General features: G+C 39.7%; 1 protein-coding gene across 1 annotated transcript in view; it reads right to left on the reverse strand.

Annotated features, from left to right (window-relative positions):
- LOC132378369 (cadherin-20-like) overlaps nucleotides 1–24,818 on the reverse strand; it is a 183,070-nt gene that overhangs the window by 71,837 nt on the left and 86,415 nt on the right. The gene's annotated exons all lie outside the window — the stretch shown is intronic.

Here is a 24,818-nt window from a genome sequence, read left to right on the forward strand (position 1 = left end):
CAAGAAAATAATGACGGTAGAAGCTAAGAACATGCTTAAGGTGCATTGAGGGCAATGTTACTCCGTGATATGGGGGTGACTGGAGCAAGGCTCAGAGGAGCCACTGGACAATTGACTGAAGAGGCAGAAAAGGGAAGCTTTTGGCTGTGGCTGAGGAGGGAGAACAGAAGTTGGAGGACTGACTAACCCATCGAAAGCTACAGGGGTTGGCAAGGAGACATCACTGCCATCGCTCCGCCACAAGGAGAAGTACCAGGGCTAAGGGGACGAAATGTCAGTGAGTAGTGGTCGCTGGCTGATGCTGGAGATGTGGCAGGCAGCAATGCCAAGTGGGAAATACCGTCCTGTAAATCTCAGTGAGTAGGTAACTCGGAAATTTGAATTTCTGAGAATAGATAGAAAAGAGAATAGATACTCTGTAAACTACCTATTCCCTCAAGTAATTAAATAATGTGAGCAACACACACATGGATTTCCAACATCTGCAGATATTCTTGTTTGTGATTGAATAATGTGTGTGTCCTCATTAGTAGCCTCACAAGACGATACTTTGCTTTCTGTCTCCTTCTGTATTATGAACAGTTAAAACAAATTTACATATCTTGCATTTAGTAGTTAGATATTTAGAATTGAAACATCACAACATTGAAGGTTCAAAGAGGCAACAATTAGAGATTTGCAGTCTTTTTTTCTTACTGGCCTACGGTGGTTAGATTACTGGTGAAGTATCCCAAAGCTCATATTATTGATTTGAAGATAAAAAGTTGAATTCAAATTTCCCAATCAGCAGGGTGCAATTGCAGTAAAAGAATTTGAAATGTAAAAAGCATGTATCAGTAATAGCCATCAGGAAACTAGACATTGTAAAAAGCTACCTGGTTGCGTGGCGACGTTATTGAAGGAAATCGGCCATATTTACTCCTTACAGCCTTAATGTGATGCAGACTCACAATGTAGTTAACAGTTAATTGCCATCTGAAAATATCTCGCAATGCATTCAGCTCAAAGAGCATTCAGAAATAGGCATAAAATGTCAGCCTTGTCTTACCATCCCGAACTTATGAATAATTAGAAGAAAACACGGTAAATTATTTTGGGTGATTACATACTTCATTTTCCTCTTTTTCTTTCTAACGCTTATTTGTGCTTTCTTCATCCATTACTTTTTTACCTCTTTTACCTTTCGGAGTCATAGAACACCACAGTACAGAAACAGGCCTTTTGGCCCATCTAGTCGATGCCAAACTAGTATTCTGCTTAGTCCCATCGAACTGCACTTGGATTATAGCCCTTCATGTCCCTCTCCATCGTGTACTTACCCAAATTTCTCTTAAGTTTTGAAATTGAACCCACATTTTTACAGGTAATCGCTTAAAATTACCTTCAAAATCTTTCCCCATCTGTGAATCTCATGTCAAGGAAGTTCTTGAATGGCTCTTTGCACTCACTAAACCATTACAAGCCTGCTTGGCAGTAAATTGCTGCTCAAAAAGTTGAATACGAAGGATGCAGAAATGAATCCATCAAGTACAACCGAATACCACAGGGCATCCATTTCCAACAAATTCTGAGTCACAGCTCCACAATAGCCTTAACATTTTGTTCTGAAAGTGGAACAGTCAGCATTGAGTTTGAAAGATCTTTAAAAATATTTTGGAAAAAAAGTAAAATGGCACAGTACCAGTGATGAGCTGTCGTAACCTGAGAAACCATGCAAGATAAAGATATAAATTGGATCCTTAATGTGTGGCTTATTTGGTAGCACCTTTGCTTATGGGTAATCAAGTTGTGGATACAAGCTATCTCAAGCACAAAAATCTGCACTTGACTCCAGTGTAGAACTAAAGAAATGTTACACTATTAGCAGTGTTGCTTTAGAGGTGTGACATGTTACACTGAAGCCCAATCTGCTGTCTTGGCTGCGATGTGAGATCTCATGGTGCTACTTACAGCAGTCGGGGAGTTAGCCTGAACAGCACAGCCAATAGTCAGTTTTGAATTAGTGTTCTTAAACAAATTATGTGGTTATTACTATATTACTGTGTGCAGGCACCTGTACAAATTGGCTCCACTTTTCCTCTGTTATAAACATGGCTACTCTTCAAATGTACTTCAGCAGTTATGTAGCACTTTAAGCTTTTCAGATTTACAAGCCTTAGTCTTATCTCTTTACTTGTAATTTAATGGAGATAGTCACCAATTTAACACAAACAGGACAATAAATTTTATGAAATAGTGAGCAGAAGAAAGCTTTATTAATATGATTATTTCACCTACAGTAGTAATCATAATCATGTGGATTATATTTAAATTGTGCTCACACAGTATTGATTCAAGCTGCCAATGCCGAGATGTCATCTGCACTTCTTAAACACAGGGGGGCGCCATCTATCCTTACTTTCCAAACACAAATCCTGTAAACAACATATTTCTTCACAAGTCTTTAACATATTTCACTTGAAAACTTTCTAGTTTCCTCAGGTGCAAAAAAAATCTGTTTTCACCCTTTTCCTTCTTCAGAGGTTGTCAATTTTTAAATAATTTTAAGTGTTTGAAAAGCAGTAGAATATTTGGAATTGTCAAATTTCTGGAACAATCTGTTGATAAGATTTTTACAATTTTTAAGTAGTGTGAACAATCAAATATCACAAGGTTATCTTCCCACTGGAATGAAATTACTCAAAGATTCAAATATACTTGTTATCAGAATATGTATGAAGTATACAACCCTGAGATTTGTCTCCCCCAGACGGCCACGAGACAAAGAAAACCATGAAACCAGGAATCAGAATTAGAGTTAGAATCAGGTTTAATATTGCCAGCATATGTCATGAAATTTGTTAACTTTACAGCAACAGTACAATGCAATACACGATAAATATAGAGAAAAAACTGAACTACAGTAAGTATATATGTCTTTTAAATCGTTAAGTTAAAATAAACAGTGCAAATAAAAAGATAGTGAAGTGTTCATGGGTTCAGTGTCCATTTGGAAATCAGAGAGCAGAGCGGAAAAAGCTCAAAGAAAATGCCAGCCCCACCCCCATGTGCAAAAAAACCAAATCGCGCAAATGGCAACAAAAAAGGAATGAAAAACACAAAATATAAAAACACAAAATATAAAGCACAAAATTGAAAGAGTCCAGGCATATTCAATTCAGCTCAGTGTTCGTTATCTGCAGGCCACCCTGATCAAAATTGCCCAAAATAGCGACTAGAAAAGGAGAGACAAGAATCTAGAAACATACAATAACATGAACTGATGAAGGAGATATAACTATTTCTGTTTGTTCCGATCAATATCTCAGTGAGCAACATGCTCATATTTCAGTCAGAAGCCAATGGCTTTCATTTTCACTTCAGACTTGAGCAGAAAATTCCAGCCAAGGCTTCTTTGCAATGTTTTGACTTGCTGGCAGTGGATCTGAGACCCTGTCTATCGGTCCATGATCCAAAGCATAACATGGGAACATTGCAAAGGAGGGAAGTTTCCTGTGGTGTCACAGCCACTGTTCATCCTTGAACATTGGACATGGTAACATTATTTTTCATAGGATGTAGCTGCTCCATTTCCTTCAATTCTTGTTTCAGTGATTGAAGTGTTGGCTTTGTGAAAGCTGCTATACAAATCCCAAAATGTATTTCATGTCCATGATCATGTCTGCATTCTGATCTTCTATTATCAGAGATTCTTTTATGATCAAATACATTGAGAAGAAAATTATAAAAGAAGAACATACTTTGATGTATTTAATTGCTTTGTAAGTACGTTGGGTCTCATCACCATCCCTTGTGTACATTGAGGGAAAACTGTTGGTATATTGAGGAGGCATAGAGTGTGAGTGTGGGGGGGGGGGGGACTGCTGCTTGAACTAGTTGTGTAGATGGTTAATTTAGGTGTGAATTGGTGACCTAAACACAGACAGGAGGTAAACCTTTGAGAATGCCATGAGAAGGGATTCTGGGAAAAGAACAAAAAATTCACTGGAAGCTTTGATGAATACTCCTGCCAATACTTTTTCAAATTCCTACATTCTGAAGAGTATTTTGAGTAGCTGCCTTTAGAAGTTTTTTAGCTTCTATGTCTAGCTTGCAACACTTGGTTATGGTTTGTGTTTTAAGAACTAAATAACATTATTGAACAGTAGGTGCCAAGCCTGACAAAACAGAAAGACAGGAAGCGCAGACTGGGCTGGGCCCCTCCTTCTATCCAAACTTGTTGCCATGGTTCCTGCCCACCAGAGTGAGGAAAGCTGAATGATTTGACCCTTAACATCTAATGCTTGCTGAGATCTATGAACCAAGCCTCAACTGGGGTAAATTTAGGTCCCACCCCCAAGCCCTAATATGCCTTTGAAAACTTGTGCTTGCTAAAGACTTTTGAACAATCAGAATCAAAATCAGGTTTAATATCATTGGCACATGTCGTGAAATTTCTTATGGGGAAAAATGTGAATTACAGTAAATATATAGATGTATATCAAATAGTTAAATAAGTAGGGCATAGATTTAAAAAAAGTGAGATAGTGGCAATTTTGAAAGTCTCTCAGAATCAGAGGCATTTAAGAAGTATTCCAACTGATTAAAGTAATTAATATGATTAAAATATTTCAAAAGTAATTAAGCACATTTAAATACTAATTTTACAATTAAATACATTAAAATATAGTATAACTAAATAAAGCACATACTTTTTGTCAATGGTTGGCAATCAATTCAAATGAATGGAGTTGCTGATTCCATATTAGACCTCTCTAACATAAAACCAAAGGCCAGATGGGATGTGCTTTCAGAGCCCTGCTCTGTGATTCTGTGCTCTGATGTTGGATTCTATATTGAGTCCAGTGGGGAAGTTGCAAGTTGAAAATCCTGGCATGACAGTACTGCAGATTTTGTATTTTAACACCTACACAGATTGATATCTGGCACACTTAGGACAGGAAAAGTTTAATAGCTGGTAGATCTACACAATTATTAGCTATTTAACTCTCATTTAAAACAAAAAGGAATAATGAAGGCAAATACAAATTTCTTACATAAAAACAAAGAAATTTAAAGAGGGGAGCAAGAAATAGTAGAGAAGTACTTTGGTTTTTACTTCACAAAAGTGGATGTAAATAATTTCCTAGAGATGCTAGGGAAACAAGAGTTGATTGGAAAAGAGAAATTGTAAGAAATTTTGCAGGAGAAATTAATGGCACTGAGAATTAGTGTATTCCCAGGGAAGGATAATCTGTATCTCACAATACTAACAGAAGTAACTGATGCACCATCAATAACTCACTCTGAGACGTAAAGGCGAGATATCGGCTTTTATTGACTGGAAGAAGGAACAAGCAGTGAGTGACCACCACACTACATCCCGGAGACTGAGAGGCCGGGCTCAGGCCTCAATCGCCTTTATACCGGGGTCTGTGGGAGGAGCCACAGGAGCAGTCAGCAGGGGGCGTGTCCAGACAAGTATATGTAGTTCACCACAGTAAACATGGAAATAGTGGATGCATTTGTTTTCCATGATAATGGAAAGGTTTCTCCATTTTGCAGTAGGAAGGGAGAGGATCAGGGGAATGGCAAATATAACACAACTACAGGGAGAGTGTGTAGGAAGATACGAACAAGTTAATATATCTTATTAGTAGAGAAATGCTAGACACTATTATAAAGGATCTGATAAAGGGGCACGGAAATATTGATAAAGTCAACAACGATTTATGAAAGCAAACATGAGGAAATCTGCAGATGTTGGAAATTCAAGCAACACAGCAACTCTGACTATCTTTCCTTTCAGTTAGTCCAGACGAAGGGTCTCGGTCCGAAATGTCGACAGTGCTTCTCCCTATAGATGCTGCCTGGCCTGCTGTGTTCCACCAGCATTTTGTTCGTGTTGCAATGATTTAAGAAAGCGGAACTATATGAGAAACCTACTGGAAGTTTTTGAAGATGTTACTAGTAGAAAAGATAAGGCAGAACCAATGAACATTGTGTATTCGGACTTTCAGAATGCCTTTATAAAATCTCCCATGAGAGGTTAGTTTTCAAAATTAAAACATGTGGCATAGGGTATAACACACTGGCGTGAATTTAAGATTAGTTAACTGGCAAGAAACCGAGTTGACTAGAAGTGGCAAATGGTAACTAGTTGGGTACCACAGGGATCATTTCAAGGGCATCAGCTATTATACATTATGCATCAGTGATTTAATTGAAAGAACAGTACATCTAATTTTGCTGATAACATGAAACTGTGTAAGATTGTGAGTTGTAAGGAGGTTGAAAAGAGGCCTCAAGGTGAATGAGACAAGTTGTGTGAGTGGGCACATGCAAAATAATAAGAATAAATGTACAGTTTTCCATTTCAGTCAGAAAAAAATAGAAAGGCATGTGATAGACTGTAAAATATTATTATAACAAGGGGCTGGGTGCCCTTGTGTGTGGGCCTGTGGTGCTGCTGAAAGTAATTTTTCCATTGCACCTATGCAGTCACATGCACAGGACATTAAACTCGATCTTCTCCAGTCTCTGAATGCAAATGTGCAGATGCCATAAACAGTTCAGGCAGCAAACTGAGCTCCACTACAAAAAGGCTTTGAGTACAGGGGCACATCTTACTGCAATTATGCAAGTGGACTGCATCTGGAATATTTTTGAGCAGATTTTGTTTCCTGGCCTCTGAGAGGATAAACTTGCCATCGAGGAGTGCAGCAAAGGTTTATTGGTTTGTTTCCTGGATAAGTGAGATGAGATTAGACCTTTAAAAGAAATATTGAAGGTCTCGTTGAAATGTATGCCATTCTGACAGGGATAACCAGACTGGGTGTGGGAAGGGTGTTTCCTTTCGCTGGGGATATAGAACAAGGGATTCCATGTCTTAGGGTCCAAGGCAAGACATTTACAAAAGAAATAAGGAATTCAAAGTACATTCAAATAATAAGTGAATTGGCAGAACATTGGACCTAGGGTCATAGAGAATGCTTTTGGCTCATTGGCCTTCATTAATCAAAATACTGAGTACAGGAGTTGGGTGGGGTGTTGTGTGGAAGTTGTATGAGACGTAAGGCCTAATTTGGAGCATTGCATCCATTTCTGGTCACCTACTTGCATGAAAGATATCAATAAGATTGAAAGAGAGCAGAGAAAATTTACAAGGATGCTTCCAGGAATTGAGAACCTGAGTTATAGGGTAAGGTTGAATAGGTAACGACTTTATTCCCTGGAGCAAAGGAGAGTGACGGTGATTTGATAGAAGTATACAAAATTATGAGGGGTTTATAGGGTAAATGTAAGCAAGCTTTTTCCACTGTTGTTGGAAAAATCAAGAGGTTACTGGTTAAGGGTGAAAGGTGAAATGTTTAAGGGGAATATGAGAGGAAATGGGGGCGAGCTGACAGAGCAAATGGTGGACATGGGGGTCGATTTCCAATTTTAAGAGGAATTTGGATGGATACATGGATGGGAGGGGTACGGAGGGCTATGGTCCAGGTGCAGGTCGATGGGCTTCAGAAGATTTATAGTTTGGCACAGTCTTGATGGGTTGACAGGCCTGCTTCTGTGCTGTAATGTTCTATGACTAAGGCGGGAGCCCCAGAAGCTGAGATTTTTTCACAACCTGTGAAACAGAGTGATTCCTCCTTGTCAGGAAAGACGTTGTCTCACAAGAGTAGGAAATCCTCAACAGTGATTAAATCTTCTACCCTGAAGGGACAATTTAAAGGTTACTATGCTGTGGATGACAATATCGTAGTTGTATTATATAGTATACTGCGTGTATAGTTAAGATACATTTTGTATTCAGTTGGAGTTTATACCTGAGCTGGAAAGCGTGCATTTGAGTAATATTGCAAGTATATTGTTTGAGTATGTATTCTTTATTTGTTTAGATAATTATGGGCTAAATGTAAAAATACGTGAATGGCACACGTCACGACGCTACCACGTGATATGTGTGTGCCTCATTTAAAGTGAAAACAAAGCTAAAACATTATTCATGGTTCCTCAGTTTTCATTTAAGTTAGTTCTACGCTTTTGAATTACAGAACAGAACAGATGTGCTTTCGATTCCAATGGAAAATCTATCTAATGTCTCCATTGAGGCTTATTCCTGTCAGTGTTAAAGGAAATAAAAGCAGCGATAACTATAAAATATGTGATTGATTCATTATCTCCTGATGTGTACAATTGATTGAGATCATTATGTTTCCAAATCTGCCAGGGTTGGTTTTAAATGTTTTTTTACTCATTTTTAAATACTGTTAGTTCTGATTTATTAATGGTTTGGGGAATGATGTTTTCAGCAAATGGAAATAAGGATTTGTCCACTTACTCCATATTCCACCTGATTTCCATTCCTGTTGATTATTCCTGGTGTGTCCACAACTGGGACAATAGATAGAAAGAATGCCTAGTACCTGCAGAGCTTCACACAACACACAAGTATTTTTCACTGGTCTCCATTCAATAGTTGGTCCATTATCACCTCGAATCAAAGGCAAGTTCAGCAAATGTAAATACTTCAATTAACTAAACCAAAATAGATGCGTCTATCAGCTATTAGTGCACTATGGATATGATGGGCAAACCTCTATAGTTGTGGGGCTACCAATGGCAAGATTGCTTGGTCCTGTGCTTCCATTGAAAGTCAGATGAGTATATGAGTTGTTTTGTGCACCAGGAAGACCATAAAACTGTAAGACATAGGAGCAGAATTAGGCCATTCAGCCCACTGAGTCTGCTCCACCATTCCATCATGGCTGATTTATTATCCCTCTCAAACCCATTCTCCTGCCTTCTCTTCATAACCTTTGATGTCCTTATGAATCAAGAACCTTCTTTGCATCTACTTTAAATATGCTCACTGACAGTCATCTGTGGCAGTGCATTCCACCGATTCACCACCCTCTGCTGAAGAAATTCATCCTTATCTCTGTTCTCAAGGGATGTCCTTGCATTTTGAGGCTGTGGTCTCCGGTCCTAGACTCTCCCAGTATTGGAAACGTCCCTTCCATGTCCACTCTATCTAGGCCTTTCGATAGAAAGAAGCTGGCAGATGCCACCAGATGGCAATAAATATGATGTCTGTCTTTAAAGCAAAGGTCTGCTTTAAAGCTCAGTGCAATTTCACAATAAATGTTAAGGGACTGTGAAGAAAAATAAAGGTCCAATGTACACCATATATATTGGACACTAACACCTTTGAATTCTGTTAACTATCTTAGCAACGCTCTTCTCATCTAAGACGAGTTATAAATGTGTCAACATAATAATCTGTGCATCCCTCATCTTGTATGACTTAACCTGGTAACTGTTAAAAGACCCATGACTGCTAAGCAACAAGACCTTACTTGTCTTTCTTTAATAAAGTATTTCAGCCTCAAAGAATCTCCACGTCTGATGCGAGAAAGCAGTTTAGAACCCATTACAACTAAGCAGTTCCCTGCTGTGTCACACAGAGGTGGTCTTTTCAAATCAAGATATTATGAAGGAAATAAAACTCATAAAACACGAGGCACAAGCTGAGCTGCAACACAAAATGAGCACTCACTTCCAGGTAAACAGCTCCAAAGTAAAATAAAATTAAATAACTTCTATATTTACAAAGATTACCAAAAATTTCATTATTGTTGGTAATGAGAAGTAACAATTCTGACAAAAAATACACTCAGCACTGAACAAGCTATGGATTGTTGATATTAGAATTTGATGAACATTTAAATGAATCATTAATAAAATCATGGAACAAACTGTTAAAACTGTTGCCAGGAACATTTTCAAATGTTTGTATAAATCACAAATGATAGGGAAACACATGAATTGTTCTGTTGTCTGTAACTAGCTCCACGGCTTGTGTTATCCAGTGTGAACATTTGCCACTTTCATGAGGGATCATCTATAAAAAAAAACCACCTGTGCAGATTTAATCTTTCTACCTAACAGCTTTCTGTCACATTAAAAAAAATCTTGCATTTTCATGACTTTCATTTCACTTCCAGTGTCAATGAAGCCAGTGAAGTACTGAAAAGTGTAATATACAAAGTAGACAAAGAGCTCCCACAAGGAGCAAGTGTGACATGAAGCAAATTATGTGGTTTAGCGATATTGTGATGGACAAATATTGATCAGAGCTCCGGGAATAATCCTATTGAGTTGAGGGTAAAGTGCGAATGGCATGCTGCTGAGGGAGGACAAGTTTCAATCTCAGTATCCAACAATAGAGCACTTTCTCAGTAGAGTGACAGAATTGCAGAAAAGATTCTTGAACACAGATTCCCTACGTTGTACTTGGACTTCTGGCCTGCTATTCAATGTGATCCACAGTTGATATGTAACCCTAATGCTACTTGAATTCAATGTGGAATAACTGTGGTACAGCCTCAAGTTAATATTAAGCTAATTCCATCGTGTTTGCATTGTTAACAGCAATTATGTCTCATCAGCATATTCATGAAGCCATTAAACCAATGTGCAATCCTTTTCTCTCAATGCCCACAAAGCAGTCAATATTGTTTTCCCATCACAGATTAGTGTTTTTTCATGTCTCACTAGTACTTTGATGACAATTATATTCTCAGTATTTGCATTACCTGCACTGCCCCTGCTTAATGGCAAGTTATTCTCAATGCCGTCTTAATTGTTTCCAGTGACTGATTATGAACGTAACTATTGGTACTTTATGAAGCTGGCCTTTACCTTTTCTTCCCACATTGATCTCAGAGGCTATCATTATGTTACAAAGCCAACAAATCGATCATAGTCAATTGCTCTGACGGTTATCCACTTTACCTACTGTGATAAAGGCTTGTCAAAGCTGTATCAGCCTTTACAGTCTTAGCCCTGAGTTTAAAGCACATACATTATTCTACCAATTTTCTAATTTTTCCCTCATCTACAGACACTATCTACATACATTATGTAGATGAGGGAAAAGCAGTAGGCTAAAGAGAGCTAGACGCAGCAGTGGCGCCTTTGGCTCCCCATCATTCAATATTTTCATTGTTAATCATTTAGCAGCACTTCCCTGCTATTATCTTTTAATTCCCCCAATTTCAAAAAAAAATCTCTATCTCCCCATAACCCTACAACTTGTTTTCTTTCAGATAGTCATCCATCTCCCTTTTAAATACAATTGGATATGTTCCCACCGCTACCCGTAGGGGTCTCTTTAGCTATCTCTCAGCTCCTTTCATCTGTCTGGCAGTTACCCATTTCCTCTCTTCCTGCATTCTCTTCAGTTGTAGGGCAACCACTTCCTGAACCATTCTCTTCGGGAAAGATTCACTTTATCTGGCCCATTTCCATCTGGTATGGGAGCAACCGAGCGGTGGACTAGAAGACCAGAGGACAGCTGTGATGATCATAAGGGTTTGCCCACCATCCATCGTGGACATTTATTAGGAATGCTGCATACACAGGGCTTTTAGTATCATTAAGGATCCCACCCATTCATCCAGCATCACCTTTGACTTCCTACCATTGGGCAGGAGACTCCGATGCATAAAAACAGCAATGCTCAGGATGGGAAACAGTTTCTTCCCTCAGGCTATTAGGCTTCTGAACTCCCTGCAGCATCATATTCAAAGTGTCATTGGTTAATCTGTTCCGTACCTTACAGTATTTAATTTATTCACTTTAGTTTGTCATTTATGTCTGCTTCTTCTGCAGATATTATCCTTACCTTCATAAGTTATTGTATATTATGTGTACTACTATGTTTTACACCCTGGTTTGGAGAAACATCTTACTTCTATATACAATATATGTTAAATACATTATATACATGATTATATAATAACATGACAATAAACTGGACTGGACTTGACTTTATGAATGAAGTTTACTGACAAAAACAAGTTCCAAAAGCCAGTGCTGAAGCTTTCCAGTTGACAACGTTTCCAACAACTATGGTTGTCCCTGGATAAGGGAAGTGCCCTGGAGTTCCCTGTGGTGTAGAGAGTGCATTCCATGGAAAAGACCCAACCATGAACCACAGCCACCACTTATTCTTACCCACACTGCACCAGAATATGTGGATCCTGGATCGGTCTCTATAGCCACCCGAGGACCCACCAATAGACAGCCCCTTAGGAGAACTCAACTCACAAGATCACACCACTGCATTCTATGGATCTGAAATGCCCTGCCACTCCTCTCAGAGTTAAGCACATTGCCTTCTCGTGCCAGCTACAAGATTCACACCGCTGTCCGCAAGGAGTTTGTACGTTCTCCCCATAACCACGTGGACTTCCTCCGGGTGCACTGGTTTCCTCCCATATTCCAAAGACACATGATGAGGGTTAGTGAGTTGCGGGCACTCCTTTGATGCCGGAAGCATTGTGAAGCTGGTGGGCTGCCCCCAGCATTAACCTGCGCTGACTTGATTTGATTCAAAACACTGATTTAGGGAAAGTTGCAGGTAGATTTACAGAAGCAGCTTGATTTACATCATTAAGCAGGCCCAGATGTGCAGGATAGAAGACAATCAATCTTATGTCCATGTCATCTCTAACATAGCTTTCCAGTGACTCCTCTATGTTCCTTGAAATCTTTCTTCCCTTTCAAGCATTCATCTAGATCTCTCTATCAAATTATTACATGGCCTGCATCGCAAGTCACAACAATTTTGTATGAAGCATTCCTTTTTGGTGCCGTTAGTAATTTTCCCCAATTATGTTATATTTGTTTCCACTGATTATTGACCATGCTGTTACTGTAAATAGTCCCTTCTTATTCGCTCATTTTAAACTGTTCGAATAAAGATTAAGGAAACATAAACAAAAAATACATCAAATCGCCAATAAACTGTCTATACTCTGAGGATTACAACCACTGTTGCTTGATGTAACCAAAGTTGTTCATAATAAATCCCTCTAAGCCCTTGATGTGGTTCCTAATGTCCGGTGTCCAGGTATTAACTGGGGCTTATTTTTTATCTCGTAAAGGTTTTGCACAATTCCCTTGCTTTTGTACTCGGTACTTTTATTTATAAAGCCAAATCTTTTGGATGCCTTTAACAGTTTTTTTAGATTGTCTGGCCATCTGTTCCTGCAGCACTTTAAAACTCTCCAGTTAAGACTATGTTTCTTTTCCTCATTAGATTTGGATTCAGATTTGGGTGGTGGGATCGAGGTAGGTTTTCCCCAAAGTAGTGTAAACAGTCCTTCCCTTCGCTAGCCTGCAGGGGACCCTTGGGCAAGGTGTACCACCTGCTAAGCCCTCCCCTGTTCAGGGTCAATAACCATGGGAGCAGGTGGTGAAAGGTCGTATGAGCAGCTGGTGCATATCACAATTCTTGGTTATGTGACCACTGACGCCGGACAGACAATCTCTGAAGAGCATCGATAATGCCTGGGGTCACCCATCTTGTAAAGACACTGCCCAGAAGAAGGCATTGGCAAAACATTTCTGGGGAATAATTTGCCAAGAACAATCATGGTCATTGACCATGATCACCCACGTCATCCGACATGACACATAATGATGATGATGATGATATTTTGATTGCAGAATGATATTCTAATGCATGGAAGAAATAAATAATAATTTGCTCCTTATTCTAGTTTGGAAATATTTCATATGAATGCAATGAAATGTAACACAGTTTTGTAGAATATTGCAGGCAGAATTCTAGATTTGATGTTGAATTGACAATATATTAAAGATGTTTGGAAGTAACGTTGATTTCTTCTCTTGCACAAAATAAGGAGCTTTGGTTGGCTAGTCGAGCAACCTGTGATGAAGCAAGAGATTACAAGAGTGATCAAAGAACAAAGAGCAATTCAGCACAGTACAGGCCATTCGGCCCACAATGTTGTGCCTCCCATATAACCCTCCACCTTAAATTCCTCCATATACCTGTCTAGTAGTCTCTTAAATTTCACTAGTGTATCTGCCTCCACCACAGACTCAGGCAGTGCATTCCACACACCAACCACTCTCTGAGTGAAAAAAACCTTCCTCTAATATCTCGCTCGAGCTTTCCTCCCCTTTGATCCAATGGCCATGCAGCAGGAAAGCATGAGCGAGCATTGAGTGGAGAACGATCCAGGCCACATTTGAATTCTATGCCAACACAAACAGTAACAATCCCAAGGGTCTCGGCCCGAAACGTCGACAGTGCTTCTCCCTATAGATGCTGCCTGGTCTGCTGTGTTCCACCAACATTTTGTGTGTGTTGCCATTTAAATACATGTAGTCAAGATGTCTCCCACATAGGACAGGTACACCGGAGGAAATAGGCAAAAGTTTCTCTTGATGTCTATGAAATATGCAATAAATGTATTTAATATGCTCTGCCAAAACCAGTCCCATTTAAACTCCTGTTGACATCATTATACTTCCAATAGACACATCAGACAGGATGAATGGGAACAGGGGAGCAGGAGGTGGGTTTGATTAACTGGGGGGGGGGTAGGAGAAATCAAGAGGAAAGAATATGCTTATATAGAGATCTGGTTGTACAGTACTGTGCAAAAGTCTTCGGCACAAAAAATACATACTGAGGGTGCCTAAGACTTTTGCACAGAACTGTAGTAATTATACTTTACTGCTGCTGTTAAAAAAAACAAATTTCACGACACGTGAGTGATGATAAACCTGTTCCTGATATGGGTCTCTGCAGTGGACTGAAAGTGGGAATGGGGCAGATAAGGGGGAATCATAGTTGGGAAGAGGGGAAGGGAGAGGGGAGGGAGTGGGAAGCACCAGAGAGACATTCTGTAATCGTCAATAAACCAACTGTTTGGAGTCAAGTGACTTTGCCTGGTGTCTCAGGGCTGGGTGCATCTGCATCCATGCCACCCTCTGCCCCTGGCACTTCTATCCCACACCCCTCATGTGGCACTCCACCCTCACCATTCCCAACATCCTTTGCTCCCCCCAGATTTACAATCTTGCTCTCCATTCCACGTTGACAAATATAGTACTGTGCAAAGGTCTTCGGCACCATAGTTATATATATATATATATATATATCTGTCCAAGACTTTTGCATAGTACTGTACATATGCTGGAACACAATAAAAGACAATTTGTTGGAGGAGTGTAGAGGGTCAGGCAGCAACTATAGAGGGAACTTGAAGTTGGCATTTTGAGTTGAGACCTTCCACCCAGACTGAAAGATAGAGGGAGGGTATCCAGTATAAACAGGTGAGGGAAAGGAGTGAAGGGGTGGGCAAGAGTTTGTAGGTGATAGGTGGATCCAGGTGAGAAGGGGTGATATGCAGATAAAGGAGGAGAGAGTGACAATAGCATCAGAAGTTGGAGATGGTAAAGGGCCGATGCTGTATCTCAATAAAAAAATAACTAAACAAAGAAAAATATCGCAACAAAGAGAAAATAAGCCAAATGGATTAGAAAGTAGTGAAAATCAAGAACAGCAGGTACATAAGAGTAAAGGTAACTCCTAAAACGGTTGTGATGTCCGGAAGGGATGAGTTCCAGGGCCATGTCTGTTCAGATGAACTTGGACATATGGTCAGGTAGAGGAGTTAAAAAATTTGCAGTAAAATAGAAAGTAAATAATGCTGAGGACAGGAGGAAGCTGCGAAGAACTGGCGATAAGATGATGCGATGCGATTTCAGTAGGGTAGCACAGTGGAATATTGACAAGATGGTGCAATGGATAATGATAACTTGGCACACTGTTATGGTAACCTGAAGGTACAGTGGGCTATCAATAACCTGGTGATAAGGGGTGTTCCAACTGTATAATAATTAGTTTGATAAGGTAGTGCAAAGTGAGTTGATATGATGCAAAGGTGTATGATTGATGGTAGAGAATAAAAAATCTGGTTTAATATCATTGGCATATCTCATGAAGTTTGCTGACTTTGCGACAGCAGTACAATAAAATGCACAATAGAGAGAAAACTGAATTACAGTAAGTATATATATTAAATAGGTAAATTAAATCAGTGCAAAAAAAAAACAGAAATGAAAAAAGTAATGTGTTGTTCATGGGTTCAATGTCCATTCAGAAATCAGACAGCAGAGGGGAAGACACTGATCCTGAATCATTGAACTTGTCTTCAGGCTCCTGTTCCTCGTTCCTGATGATAGAAATGGGAAGAAGGCATGCCTTGGCTGATGGGTTCCTTAACAAAGGACTCTGCCTTTTTGAGGCATTGCTCCTTAAAGATGTCCTGGATACTATGGAGGCCATGATGGAGCTGACTTACTTTACAACTCTCTACAGCTTAACTTGATCCTATGCAGTAGCAACACCACCCAACCCACCCCACCAGACAGTGATGCAGCTTGTCAGAATGCTCTCCACAATACATTTGTAAAAATTTGTGAGCGTTTTTGTTGATATACCAAAAAGTGGAGTATTGATAAGATGGTGCAATTTGATATAAAAAATGTTGGAAGTAGGTATTGATAAAATGATCAAATGTGATACTGATAGTACAATAATGTATTGATACAATTTATAAGATAGGAAGTGCTTTAGAATATTGATAAAGTCACACTGCTAAACTGATAGTGTGATTTAATATCCAGACATTTCTGGTGTTAATTCTGCTGACTAAAAATAGAATCTTTGAATGAGGGAAACTTCAGCAGAATGGAAAATCAATGGAGTATGGTTCTTTATTAAATTACAAGATGAGTGCAGCTTACTTTCCTGATGGTAAACTGCCTTTTGGAACCACTGTAAGCCACGTTTTGAAGATGTTCTTTTGATGTTTTAATGTAACCGTGACTCGCTAGGCTGTATCCCCATGGCTAAGGACAGCAGATTTAATTCCGTAAAGGACATTAATGTGGCAGGTGGGATGTTAATAACAAGCTGGTGCTTTGTGGTTACAGATACTGATATTTAAAATTCAGAATTGATTTGATCAAACGATTTTCAGTCTCTGTGTAGCAGCAGTGAGATGAAATCATAACAGGACGCTGGACTGCAAGTCCAGTGACGCAGCCACAATATTCCGCACCTAACCCATATTCATGTAAAGTTCAAACCAGCTTGGCAAGATAACAGTATAAGTTACAGTGCCAACTTTTAGATTTAATGTAATTGTAACCTTAGTAAATCATAGCAGGAATACCATGTATATTCTAGTTTGCAAATACTGAGGTAATTGAGAGGGTATGATTCAGGTTCACAACAATTTTGTCTAGTATGAGGTAGTACAAGCCAAAAGACTGGTGCTGCCTTTATCAGATTAGAGCCAACTGTGTAAATCACAGGAAGTGATGTCAGCCAGAATATTCATCAGCACAAAACTATCCAGAGAATGGCCCCTAGAGGAGTTATATATTCTCACTGAGCAGATCAATTTCAAAAACACAAAGTTGTCAACGGATGTTATCAGGTAAAAACCAGATACGGAGAGGTTCCAACAGCACTTCTGTTTAATGCCAATAATGAAGGAACTCTCTTTCGATGATGGTGATGTCAGAAGATGTTACTTTGGTTCTCAGTTTACGGATTGGACTGTTGCATTTATGAGCTATAGACTTTTTCAGACTTACAGTTTTCATATTCCGCATTTCTTGCCCGTTCCTTTTCCGTTTTGTTGTGCAAGGGGAGAAGTTTTGGGGGTTGATGGTCTTGTTGAGTTCTGTTAGTTTATTTTTGCAGGGAGGGGTTCTTGTTGCCTTTTATGCAGGGAGTGCAGAAGAGCATCTCTGAATGCACAACATGTTGACCGTTGAAGTGGATGGGCTGCAGCAACAGAAGACCGCAAGCAGACATTCAGTGGCTGCTTTATTAGGCACGGGAGGTGACTAATAAAAGGGCCACTGACTATATAGTGAGGTCTGCATGGTAGAATCATGCTGAAATTATTAAATTATCACCAAGACTTTGTCCTAATCCGGCCATCTGAACACTGCGGCCAAGAAGACATCTAAACACCTCTGTCTCCTCAGAGGGCTAATGGAATTTAACACATCTCTGATGACTCAGAACCAGTTTTTGTAGATGCACAACAGAAAGCATCCCACAGCTTAGTATAGCAACTGCTCTGCCCAAGACCATAAGAAACTTCAGGGAGTTGTGAACGCAGCACAGTCCACCACATAAACCCGGCTCCCCTCTGTTGACTCGGGAGAGAAGCTAACATAATCAAGGACCCCTCCCACTATTGCCATTCTCTCTTCTTCCCTTTCTTATTCGGCAGACAATACAAGAGGCTAAGGCTACATCCACACTAGACCAGATAATTTTGAAAATGCCGGTTTCGTGTAAAAACGATAGGCGTCCACACTAGGCATTTTTGAAAATATCTCTGTCCACATTGAAATGGAGATTTTGGCGAATCTCCTCCTACTGCGCATGCACAGGACACATTTACTGCAAACAAGCCACATGACTTGTGTCGAATCTCGCTGTGAAAGACGGTGTGTGTTTGTTCAGTTACAGACTAGAAAAACTTAAACAACGGGCAGCTGTTGGCTCTTGTGCAGGAGGACTTAAAAGTAAAAAAAAAACAAATACTAAAGCGTATGGAGGCAACCGACAGGGAGTTCATGAACTGTATGACCCGGCTGATGACAAATATTGAAAATCTGACCAACTCTGTTGCATTAATAAAGCACCTTGTTAAATGTGTAAAACATGTCTACATCAGTGTTATCTTGTATTTCCATACAATGTTACATTAGGCTGTTACACATCTATTGTCAGAGAAGTACTTGCATAAATAGGTAAACCACCTTCATACAAGCAAGGACAGAAAACAGGGCAAAGTGAGTATACTTATTTATTCAGTAAGTTATGGGTCAAAGTATTTGGTGAGTACATTTCTAACTCTCCTGGCTTCAGTCTTGTTGCCATCTGTTCTGAAATTGTTAGGTTGCGTTCTAGAAAACAATGAGATGGCGTGCTGCCGTCACCATCTGTCATGACAGCGTTTTCAGATTTCTCCGGTTACCCCATCCACACTGATCTGCCCAAGCAGCGTTTTCAAAAATACCCACCCTGGAAAGTGTTTCTGAAAAGCTCCGGTTTTGGGGGACGAAAATGCTGTTCTAGTGTGGACGGAGGGTAAAAATGAAGAGGAAAATCTTCAGTTACGGATTTATCTGGTGTAGTGTGGACTTAGCCTTTGTGGACAGCTTTGATTGACAGCTTTGACAGCTGTCAATTTTGAGCCCACAGACAGCATTTAACAGATTCCTGAATGGACCTCTCATATGCTAAAAGATGATCTCCCAAATTACTTCTTTGCAGCCCTTGCACTTTATTTGTCAGTCTGCATTTCCCTTTCTCTGCACTACTATATTCTGTACCTGTTTTCTTTTTTCTATCTCAGTGTAATGATGCTTGGCATTATCTGCCTGGATGGCCTGTAAAATGAAAGCTTATCACTGAATCTTGACAAATGTGACAGTAATAAACCAATAAATCAATAATAAATAAACCAAAGACCCCAAAGTGACAAGTGAAGGAAGGGATTGGGACGATAACAAAAAGCTTGTTCAGAGATCAGGCTTTGAGTAGTGTCTATTATTATATTCTATACCTTAGTGTGTTTTATTTTGTGCTGCATCGAATCCGGAGTAACAATTATTTCATTCTCCTTGACACTTGTGTACTGGAAATAGCATTAAACATTAAACAATCCTGAAAAACCTAAAAGGAGTGAAAAGAGTTTGAGAAATAGAGGTCTTCAGGGAGGGATTCCACAGTTTAGGGCATTGGAAACAGAAGGCATGGTCACCAGCAGAGGAGCAATCAGGCTGAGGTACAGTTAAAAGCTTAGGGTTGGAGGAGTACAGATATGTTCTAGGGCTCTTGCTCTGGTGGTGATTACTGAGGTAGGAAGGGTCGGAAAAGATGGTGAAAACCTTATAACAGAAGTGAACATAGATGTGTTCTAACATACAAATTAGGAGATGAGAAGCAGATTTTGGACAGCTTCAGGTTTGCAGAATTTATGAGAATAATCAATTCCAGGGATAATGGGAGCGTAAGTGAGGATTTCTACAGCAGGTAGGTAAGGCAGACCAGAAGTGTGTGATATCACAGAGGTGTAGATAGCTACTATTAATAAGTTATCTCTGTTCTTCATCTCAATTAATTACCATTTTTCCTGCTTTCTCTAATATCCCTATTTTATCCTTCTTCCATCCTTTTATTTCATTCTACCCCTGTTCAGCACGTGGTCCTTATTTCTGCCTTTCCACTTTCCTTTCTTAATGTCAAAAACTTTGAACAGTCAGCTGTGAATTTTAATCCTCATTTAGAGAGTTTTTATTTGCAATTTACCTATACAGAATACAGTGAGAAATATTTAGAATTTTTAAAATTTCATAACATTATCCTATTAATCCATTAAAAGACAATAAAGGTATAAAAACAATCACGAAGCTTTCAAAGTTCTCTCTTGAGGACCCAATTCAATATTACCGCTTTTTTGTTAAAATACAAGAACTAATTCTTACCTCATGGGATATTAGCGGATGGAGATCTTAAATTCGTTCCTTTTGGCTTAAGTAAGAAAGCCTTCATTTTTGCATCAAGCTTGCAAAAACAAGTAACACTCACAAAATGCTGGAGGAACTCTGCAAAAACAAGTGGCTCTTTCTCTGCAGAACATCATTTATCACTGGGTTCTGGCTGGAAGCAACTACCCTCAGCCTTCTGCTGCTCTGCAGACCATTAATACAGCTGCCTTTAAAATAATTTGCTATCATTTGATCATCAAATTGACTTCCTTTGACAAGGGTTCCCTGAAGTAAAACCAGTCTGAACAAGCCATATTTTTAAGGTTAGAGGAAGTGTTGAGGGGGCTGGGGATGTGGTGGAGGGGAGGGAACTGCTTTAGTTTGGTTCATTAGTGAAAAGTTCAGATGCAAACTACATTCAGAGAAGCACGGATAGCAGCTCAAGGCAGGATGATAGAAAAAAAAGTGTCTTAGGAAGTCAGAAGAAACAAAAGACTCTATTCCATGTTTAAGTGTTTGCAAGTCAAGTGAAGGAAACATCCATTGATTTGATTCTTTTGTTTAAAGTACTTAAAGATGAGAAAGAAAAAAAAGTCATCCTGTCAACCATGTCACGTTTTCAAACATTTATCACAAGAATGTTCTAATTTTCCAACCGTCCTATTTCAAAGCCCTTTCATTATCTGTCCATTCATTTCAGAAGCCACATCACAGAGAAATGACATGAGTTATTTCAGTGTTTCATTAGTATGCAGTAAAACAAAATAACTCTTATTATGTATAACTGGCCTTTATGAATGAACTGTATTCTGACAAGCTGAACATTTTGGAACAAAATTGTTTTTAAGATTCTAAATATCGATCTTCTCACAATCTTGTCAGAAACTGTACCCTTTTTGAACTGTCAGACAGTACAATTCCCTTTTTCAGAACGATAGGTCTTCTATTCCTAAAGTAATTTAAACTGCACAAAATAGTCATTTAGAATGTCATAGGAGTCAAAACACTGATAATGGCCTCCAAATTGCTGTGCAATCAGAGAGTGACGGTTGGTCAAAGGCTTTAATTTTTTCAATTCTTCTTCATTGATCAAATATTTTCCTTTGAACAGTTTATCTAATTCTGTAGACTCTCTTGTTCCCTCCTCTAATTTTTCTTCCTTGGGAAGTAACAAGTGGGTTTTTGATCCAGGCAATCTGTCTCCATGTGCTTGATGGAATCATCAGAATGGGTTAGGTCCCTTTGCCTCTCAATCACACTCTCCATTAAACTTCGCCAACTCTGTATGGTGTCGTTGATTGGCCTTCTGAACTAGAAGGCATTCCTTGCTTTACAGTGGAGGCAAACTAATCATTGCCAGAACAAATTGAATAACACTGTTCTCTTGTCACCATGAAAAGAGAGGCAAATGAAGAACAAGACCAATTGTAGCTAGGTACAATATGTATAGGGTTAGACTGAAAATCATGGCTCTTTAAGCCCATAGTAAAAGACAATTTAGGTAAGCTTACGTATTAAAACAAAAACAGAACGGAAGGTTGGGCAGAAATCTGAGAAGTACCAACATATAGAAGGAATAGATTCAAATAACTTATGCACATAAGGAGACATTTGGTACATCAAAGTTAAAAGCAGAAATGGGTTATGACACTGAAGCTGGCCATTCAGTCTGCCATGTCCAAGCTTGTCAAAAGGGCTACCTATCCTAAACCCACCTAGTCTGTAGTTTTGCAGGTCACAGCACTTCAAGCTTGCAAATGATACCACCATTGTGGGCAAAATCTCAAATACTGATGAGTCAGAGTACAGGAAGGAAATAGGGAGCCAGTGACATGTTGCCATGACAACAACCTTTCCCTCAATGCCAGCCAGACAAACTGACATTGACTTCAGAAAGGGCGGTGTTGGGGGGGGGGGGTGGTTTCAGAGCACATGCTCCTATTTACATTAATGGTGCTGAGATCAAGATGATTGAGAGTTTCAGTTTCCTAGGAATGAATATCATCAATAGACTGTCCTGCTGCAAACCCATCAACTCCATCGCTAAGAAAAGTCATCAACGTCTGTGCTTCCTCAGGCAGCTAAGGAAATTTGGCATGTCCGCTTTGACTCTCACCAGTGTTTTTGGATACACCACAGAAAGCATCCTATCTGGAGCATCATAGCTTGGAATAGCAACTGTTATGCCCGAAACTGCAAGGACCTGTAGAGAGTTATGGACACAGCTCAGCAATCTATCTTATTATGATCTTGAACCTTACTGTCAATTTGCACTGCACTTCCTCTGTACTGTAACACTTGTTCTAACTTGTTCAGAATTCAAAGGTCAAAGAAAGTACTTCTACGTCACCACAGATTCTTTCTCTTGTGGGCAATTCACAGCAAGTTCAAAGAAACACAATAGAATCAATGAAGAGCCACATGCAACAACACTGACAAAGAACCAGTGTGCAAAGGCAACAAACTATACAAATACAAAAAGGGAAAAAAAAAGCAGTAAAAAATATTGAGAACATGAGATGGAGAGTCATTGACAGTGGAAACAGTGAGTGAAATTGAGTGAAGTCATTCCCTCTGGGTCGAGAGCCTAATGTTTGAGGGATAATAACTGTTCCTGAACCTGGTGGAGTGGGTCCCAAGGCTCCTGTATCTCCTTGCTGGTGGCAGCCGTGAGAAGAGAGCATGGGCTGGATGGTGGAGTCCTTGATCATGGTGTCCTGTGACAGTGCTTCTTGCAGGTGTGCTCAGTGGTGGGGAGGGCTTTACCTGTGATGGACTGGCCGATCCACTACCTTTTGTCGGCTTTTCCATTCTTGGGCATTGGTGTTTCTATGCCAGGCTGTGATGCAAACTGTTGGTATACTCTCCACTGTTCATCCATAGAAGTTTGTCAAAGTATTAGATGTAGAGGCACTGTTGCTTTTTCTTTGTAAGATCCCATGAAATGACAACGCAGAGGAATTTAAAGTTGCTGACCCTCCCCATCTCTGATCCTCTGATGGGGTGGACCTCCAGTTTCCTCCTCCTGTAGTCAATAATTCGTGCTTTGGTTTTGCTGACATTTAGCCCAATGAGTTTATCTGCATGAATGACTTGCAAGACAAGCTTTTCCCTCTCCTTCAGCAAATGTACCTTTCAAACGTGACTGAGGGTTTCTGCTTCTATAATCCTTCCAAGCAATGAGATTTGGGTGCCTCGCATCTTCAAGGTGAAGAAAGGTTTTCTTTTTTCCTTTCTAGTCCTCCTATCAATTACTACAGATGAGACCATAAGACAGAGGAGTAGAATTAGGCCATTCGGCCCATCAAGTCTGTTTCACCATTGATGTCCTCTGGTTTTTTGCCCTTCTGTGAAAGGAAATAAATTCTTCCTATTTACATCTCATAATGCCACACATCTTATTTAAGTTCTCTCAACACATTCTGTTGCAAAGAAAACAACCTCAGCCTATCAAATGTTCCTCATACTTGTAATTTTCTAAGTCTTGTAAGCCTCCTCCTCTGCACCTTGCCCAGTTTAATCACATCATTCCTGGAATGTGATCAGCCGTACTCAAGCTGCAGCTTCACTGATGCTGAAGACATTTTTAGCATAATTTCCCTGGTCTGAGAGTCTATGCCTTAGTTAATAAATCAGTTATTAATATTCAAATAGATTATTGAACTTTCTGACTCTTATTAAGGATTTGTGGCCATAAACTCCTTACTTATTCTCTTGCCTACTGGGCTACTTAAGACCATAAGACCATAAGACATAGGGGCAGAACTAGGCCATCCCGCCCATTGAGTTTGCTCTGCCATTCCATCATGGATGATCCTGGATCCCACTCAACCCCATACACCTGCCTGCTTGCCATATCCTTTGATGCCTAGACCAATCAGGAAACAATTAACTTCTGCTTTAAATATATGTAAAGCCTTGGCCCGCAGTCTGTGGCAGAGCATTCCATAGAGTTAGTACTCTCTGGCTAAAAACAATCCTCCTTACCTTTATTCTAAAGGGTCGCCCATCAATTTTGAGGTGGTGCATTCTAGTTCTGGATGCCCCCACCATAGGAAACATCCTCTCCACATTCTGAATGGTGCATGGCAAGGTACTCAATCTGCTGATCTACCCAAGGCCACCAGACAGAGCTTTCAATTTGACCATGGCTAGATGACCCCAGCATGTAGCTTTTCCAACACTTCATCTCTTAGTGTAGTTGTGAAACACCCTTTATCCCATTATAAGGCAACCCCTGTCAAGTTCATCCCACTGCTGGTAAAAATGGGGTACTGGAATTTCTGCGGCACGTTTCGGCCATTTTGCATTGCCGTGTAGACCTGAGACCATGTGGGATCTTTTCTGGTTTCCCTTTGGATCATCTTCGCTGTAGTAGGGAGCCTTTCAATTTGCATTCAGGAGAATACAGCAAATTTTTTTCCATT

The sequence above is a fragment of the Hypanus sabinus genome, chromosome 20 (assembly GCF_030144855.1).
Source record: "Hypanus sabinus isolate sHypSab1 chromosome 20, sHypSab1.hap1, whole genome shotgun sequence".
Lineage (NCBI taxonomy): Eukaryota > Metazoa > Chordata > Chondrichthyes > Myliobatiformes > Dasyatidae > Hypanus > Hypanus sabinus.